The sequence below is a fragment of the Coffea arabica genome, chromosome 1c (assembly GCF_036785885.1).
Source record: "Coffea arabica cultivar ET-39 chromosome 1c, Coffea Arabica ET-39 HiFi, whole genome shotgun sequence".
NCBI classification, from domain to species: Eukaryota; Viridiplantae; Streptophyta; class Magnoliopsida; order Gentianales; family Rubiaceae; genus Coffea; species Coffea arabica.
In genome coordinates this window covers 5,838,942-5,844,871 of record NC_092310.1, presented here as the reverse complement: position 1 = coordinate 5,844,871, position 5,930 = coordinate 5,838,942, and positions in this window count along the sequence as shown.

Here is a 5,930-nt window from a genome sequence, read left to right as displayed (position 1 = left end):
TGTTTAATATCCTTCCACTCGTAGCATCAATAATACTTCTATCTCTAAAGAGTAAACTCTCATACAAATATTGAATCAGCAATTGTTCACTTATCTGGTGTTGAGGGCATTTAGTACACAGTTTCTTGAATCTCTCCCGGTAGTTATAGAAAGACTCCCCATGATGCTGTTTAATGCCACATATATCCTTTCTCACACTGGCAGCTTTGGACGTAGAGAAATATTTTTCCAAAAAATTTCTTCTTCAACTGTGCTTAAGTTGTGATACTATCCGCTGGCAGAGAGTATAATCAATCTTTTGCTGAATTCTTGAGGGAAAAGGGAAATGCCCTTATTTTTATCTGTTCTTCAGTAATTCTAGAGAATTTCATGCTTGTGCATACTACATCAAATTTCTGCAAGTGCTTATGGGGTTGCTCATCTGGAAGACCATGAAAAGAAAGTAAAAGATAAATTGGACCAGGTTTCAATCCAAAAGGGGTATTGTCATCTTAATTTGGAAAGGTAATGCATAATGGCTGCTAATTTAAGTCAGGAGCAGTCAACTCCCTTAATGTCCGAGTGTTAGCCATAGCGACATCTCCTTGATCAGAATCACTCGAGGTAGCACCAAAAGAATTCGTCGATTCAACTCTTGAATTAAACCTCAAAGATGCAGCAATAAACTACTCCTCTTTGTATTGTCTGGTTTCCTTTCTTATTCTACGCACAGTCTTCTCTACTTTAGAATCAAAAATCAATTCATCTGTTTGAGAAGAGCGAGACATAAATTAGAAAAATACCAGAAAATTCTAAATAAAATGAACTTGAAAAGAAACAAATTAGCAAATGCCAGTCCCCAGCGACGGTGCCAAAAATTAACAAGTGTCGTGCTTGTACAATAACAATTATCTACTCATGAAAAATATTAATTTTACATATAATGGTCAGCAGGATTGAATCCACACGAATTGGGGAGAACTCACTTCTTTTTAGAATTCAAAGCATGGAAGGATTTTATAAAGATGGGAATAATTGAACTTCGCGAATAAAATAAAATAAAAAATAAAAATTAAATAACAATTTATCAAAATTGAAATAATACTAGACATGCTCTAGCCAAGAAACAACTTCGGAAATGGTTCACTTAACTAATCATTGTTTCAATAGTAATTTCACTTATTAATTGCTAAACAGGTTATAACTGCCAAACACGCAATAATAATCAACTTCTCATTGATAGTCAAGATACAATCGTTAGCTATTGCCCTAATTAGAAAATAACCCTAAATACGACTTTAGAGTTCAATTTTCAATTACCTTAAGAATTAGAGAAGTCCTGTTCTAACCAAATAATATGTTACGAAAATTAGTTTAAATTAGCTCTCATATTTTCTTGACACAACCACTAATTTAGAATAATTAAACAATTACGGATTTAATTACTCTAACTAATTTTAGATTATTGAATTAATCTAAAGTCCAGGCCCTGAATATTCGAGTAATACAATAACCATGAGAAAATAAAACAGAAAATATATGAATACCGGAAAATAATAGGAATAAATAAAACCAATTCGATCTCATAATTTAAGTCAAACCAAGCCCTCCATTGTTTCTTGACTAGAAATAGAAATTTAGTTCATCTCCATTGAAAAAATCCCACTTGAAATTGCAAAATCAATTGTCTAAAGCATTCCTCAATTAGAGATCAAAATATCCGAAGAAAAGACAAAGAAAAAGAAAAAAAATGCCAAATGTCTCGGCTTGTGTCTTGTAGCCAAAAAGAAAGAATTGCTCCATTCCCTAGAGACTAGTCTGCCACCTCCTAACCTAGAGATAAGGAAAAATGACTAAAGAAAAAGAAACTATCGACTAGTCTCCTATTACTACTAAAGTACTACCATTATTTCAAATCGAATTGTCTAACAAATTCCATTCTATCTGAAAAGGAAAAACCAACAACAATCCTCTGATAAAACATTGTGACTCCACTCTCGAGACTTCAATTTACAGTTGGATATTGTACTTCAACTTCCGAGCTCTCCGAACATGCTGAGTTTTGAATTTGACATGACCTTGTCGAACAGCAAATCTAATGAAAAAAGTAGGCTTTTTAATTTTTTTTTACTCCAAATCTTTGCAACTACATAAATTACCAAACTAAGTAGAATCCACCAGTTAACGTAAAATTTGGTAAAATAAAAAAGGAGAAACAACCATAAAATTAATGCAAAAAATAACCTGTCACGCACTTGTCCTGCAATGTGTGTCTATAGCCTTTTAGCTTTCAATTAAATTTCTTAATGCTTACTCATCTTTCTCACGTGTTAGTTATTTGAAAGCTTAAGAAACTCTAGCAACTAATTATTGCAAGTATAAGGTTCATAATCGGGAGAAACTGTGACTGTATGAGGATAGCAACTGGATCTACATTTGGAAAAAAGAAATTTGAATGGAAAACTACAAAAAAAAAAAAAAAAAAAAGAGCTACAACTTTGCAACGTTTTCAACTATGCTTAGTTATTGGCTAACATGAAATCTGATCAGTTATGAATGACATGTTAAACAAAGAAAATAATACATACATATGCATCTCTTGAATCATACTGTGACTAATGCTTTTAGCTCATTATATATGTGTACTTATTTAAGATTTTTATTAATATTTTTCTGGTAAACTTGAAGAAAGTTAATCGTATTGAATGTCATATATAGGCACTTGAAATTTCCTAGAGATGTTAGGAATGAGGAACTCAAGGATGAGGTTTTTTGACTAGATTAAGTGCTTCTATTTTAAGAAGCTCAGGATCTGATTGCAATATATTTAAAATTAGATTTATGGAGCATATATAGTTCCTTGGGCATTGATATTTGTCTCCAACCCAAAGTATTTAGATTGAATTGTAGAAACCGTATGTAAAGCTTTTCTTGAGAGATATGCCTTCCATCATCATCATCTTTAGAATTTTTAGAGTATTTTAAAGTTTACTATCTATAAAATCAAGCCCATGTTGCTTAATTTACATTGCACATTGGATTTGACCTATTACTCTTTGAATAGTTATTTCCTAAGATTTGGAACTTTTTAATTATTTTTTAACTATTGCATGCTAAGGCCAAACGCACCCTAATTGCTTAGACCCTTCACTTGTAACTCACAACTCATAGATTCAACTCTGCAGGAAGTAAGGAACCACTATTCACTTGTGGCTCAAAGGACATAAATTCTACTTTGGAGGAAGTAAGAAATTACTATTGATCCATTTTAAAAATCAACAAATAATCCATCGCTGCAACTTATCTGAATCTGAAGCAAAGAATCAGCCAAGGTACCATACATCCTAAATATCAATCACATGTTTGTAGCAACTGAAACATTTTACTTACTCATTCCTCTTTAATAACGATTATTAGAATATTAGTGCACAGTTTTGTTTTGAACGTTGCCTTAGTAGTTATATCATCACGAACTATCACAGTACGCTTTTGTTTCACTTCTGGAATAACCAATATCTATTTGTTCACACCTAGAGGCCTTATATTGGTGCATGAATTTTAATAACACAGAGAAAAGAGATGAAATCAACTCTTCGGTATTTCACGGCGAAGCCCTCGTGTAAGTTTACCATTAAATGGTAAATTATAGAACATCTGCTTTAGTGGGCTAATCTTTCAATAAAAAATTGGCCAATTATAGCATGAGTTAAGTGTGCCAATAACTGTCTATACCACAGCTCAAGGTTTCTATTATCTTAATCAAGGTCAACTAGTATCTTTTGGAAAGCCATAATCAAGTTGGATACATAACATATGCTATTGTTTATGCAAAATGCGTAAAACAACTAATTGTGCAAGTCTATAAAATTATGCACAAAAGAACCTATGACTATGTCTATCTTTTAGGCGAGCACAATTTTCGGACCTATGATTACATTTCTTGTCTTTGATTTGTTTCCTAGCAAAGTCCTCCATTGTTCTTAGATCTTGTATAAGACCATGTCTAGCTACGTAAAAATGTTTAAAGTTTTATTACTTCATATATTTAAACTCATTTTGATTTTAAAATTCTACTATAGTAAAGTCAAGAGGACGCTATTACATTATTCCATGTACCTTATCACCCAATCTAATCTTCCTCCAAGTTCTGAATAATTTATGTGTGATGATATTAACATTACATTTATTGTTAGCACCAGGCAATCTCTTTTACAATTTTTTGAAACATGTAAAAAAATGAAGTGCCATTCACAATTGAATGACAATAGAATTAAGTTAATTTTGCACTTTAATGTTGCAAACTAGAGGTGGCAATATTTTTCCCCGCCATAGCTTCTTTCGATGTGGCAAACCTGCGCTGATGGCAATTTGCACTCAAGATCTACTATTTATGGGCCAAAATACACTTTACTCCCCTACGATTTATTGATTTTTCATATAACCCCCTATAATTTCAAAAGTTATGTATAACTCTCTCATAATTTAAATTAAAGTCTTAAAGTGATGGAATTTAGCATGATAATATGCATTACCATTCAAAGATCCAAGCCACTTGAAATTTTTTCATGCTATATTAACCACATCCATGTCCAACATGTAATGCAGTTGTTAATTATTCTTGAGAATTGATGGCCATGATATAATGTATTGAAACATAAGACATCACTGAAAACTGATAATCTTTTTAACTCTTTCTAGGCTCTTTGACTGTTGGATATCAAGACGCCAACACCATTTCCACAACAGCATTACAAATCATCAATAGCGGTTAATGGTCTGATAGTTGCAAATCATCGCAAGATGGAAACATACTTTTCAAATAGCCATACTCAACAAAATTAAACACATGCGTTTTATTTGCCTTATTCTACAACAGTTGCATGTCAACTATTAAAATTCACAGAAATGTTTCTTTTGATTTATTAAAGATATCGAAAGGAAAGAGAATTCCGACCATTGCAATGCCAAAACTGGAATGCGAACGATGAATCTGCTCACATAGCTCCTGCACTATTACAAGCTACAAGGCAAAGACACCAAAAAAAAAACCTAAATTGCCAAACGCATTAGCATCAATTTTCAGTTATTATACAAGCAAAATAGCAATTAAAAGATGAAAACTTGAAAATCAAATTATATTGGTCACTCGACTTTTAACAAATCAATAATGCGGTAGAAATAATATCAGGTGGGGATATTTATGGTGTGCGTAAGTCTATGAAATGGCCACCATGCATTCCCTCCCTTATCGAGTGGGTAAATGCAGCCCATGTGTTGTAAATCAAAATGATGATACAATGATATTTAATCTAATGATCTGCGAAAGATGACTTTTAGTACTAATTTTGAGTAATTAGTTTTTCCAGAATTTCGTCGAAACTGAAAGCAATAAATTTGTTGGTGGATGCTTCCCAAGAAGATGGCGAAGAAGTGACAGGTGGTATCACTCTAAATTCGTCAAGTATCAGAGATCAGACGGATAAAGCACAAAGTTAAAAATTATTTATGTGCTAAAAGCTGCTAAGATTCAGTAATGGTGGTATGCTTTGAAGGGCCTACGGCAGAAAGTATTTGTATAGTATAAGAATATTTCTGGTTGAAATTATTTGAGATAATTTTTGAAAAATATTATAGTACTTTTTTTATATGATGTATATGAGATAAAAAAAATGATTAGAAAATATGTTTACTACGCAAGTAGATAAATTTGTATTAATAATTTACTATCCAAACACACTAGCTTTAACAATGTTTTGCACCAGAAAAAACTTTTGCATTTAGTCCGAAGATCTCGGATAAAAAAACATTTTATGGTAGTAGTAGTAGTAGTAAAAGTTTAAAAGGTTGTCAAACTTAAAGGCCTTTCATTCTTGTGTACTAGCATGGGTCTGGCAGTGCTACGCATTGGCCTACGCACTGATATGGCCAACATAATTATGGATTAAAAAAAT